This window comes from Otolemur garnettii, unplaced genomic scaffold, assembly GCF_000181295.1.
Source record: "Otolemur garnettii isolate 467f Iridium unplaced genomic scaffold, OtoGar3 scaffold00032, whole genome shotgun sequence".
Classification (NCBI taxonomy): Eukaryota; Metazoa; Chordata; class Mammalia; order Primates; family Galagidae; genus Otolemur; species Otolemur garnettii.
The window spans coordinates 4,926,212-4,927,287 of NW_003852427.1; the positions used below are offsets into that span (position 1 = coordinate 4,926,212).

The 1,076-nt window shown below is 36.9% G+C and overlaps 1 protein-coding gene across 1 annotated transcript in view; it reads left to right on the forward strand.

The window, feature by feature from the left end:
* CEP63 (centrosomal protein 63) overlaps positions 1–1,076 on the forward strand; it is an 81,923-nt gene that overhangs the window by 22,726 nt on the left and 58,121 nt on the right. The gene's annotated exons all lie outside the window — the stretch shown is intronic.

Here is a 1,076-nt window from a genome sequence, read left to right on the forward strand (position 1 = left end):
ATAATTGAGCTGGTATAGTAGGAGAAGATACACTGACTATTGGAAAGGAATAAGAAAACATTTGTAAGTACAAGAGTTACCTCTAAATTTCTGGTATGAATTTCAATCTCAGAAGGCTTAGAAGAATAGTAGGAAAACAGTGGTTCCAAGCTCTACTCTTAAGACCTTTGCTGCCAGTAAGATCATCACTCAGCGAAGGCTGTCATCAGCTTATTCACTTATGTTTCCATGTGTGGTGCACACTGATGTTGTGATTTGGTTGCGAAAACTTACTAAGTATAATTCAGAAATGTTTTATGTAACAAAGAAAGGGTAAGGCTTGGTAAAAATGTTTTTAGTTTTTTAAGAAAATCTCTCAATGGTTGGCCATTTGCAGTATGGTCACAGTGGTAGATGGTAACATTGACTATAGCAAAATTTTCTATTAATGCCACTTGCTAAATTGCAGTTTATTTTAAAACATGGGTAGACCTTGGGAATATATTTTAAAATTACACCTCATGAAGGCTTGGCACCCATAGCTCAGTGGTTAGGGCACCAGCTATATACACCGGGGCTGGTAGGTTCAACCCCGGCCTGGGCCTGCTAAACAACAATGACAACTCCAACAACAAAAAAAAGTCGGGTGTTGTGGTGGCTGCCTGTAGTCTCAGCTACTTGAGAGGCTGAGGCAAGAGAATTGCTTAAACCCAAGAGTTTGAGGTTGCTGTCAGCTGTGACACTGTGGCACTCTACCCAGGGTGACATAGTGAAACTCTGTCTCAAAAAACAAAAACAACAACAACAACAAAAACACCTCCTGCAAAGATATAGAAAGTGATGAAAAATGTACTGAATGATGACCATATTTGATACCTTAACAGTCATAATTGAGACAGGATTAATTCCTTTTCTGGTAAGCCTCTTTAGTGCTTCTTTGTTTCTCCTAAAGCAAAACAAGTAGTTCTGTTTAGTACCTTGAAGTGAAATTGATTTTCTGGTTAAAAAAAATCACATATGTAGATTTTTAGGTTGTGTATTTTGTTAAAAACCCATTAAAGAAATTCTTGTGTTGGTGATTTTTTTTTTTTTTTTTT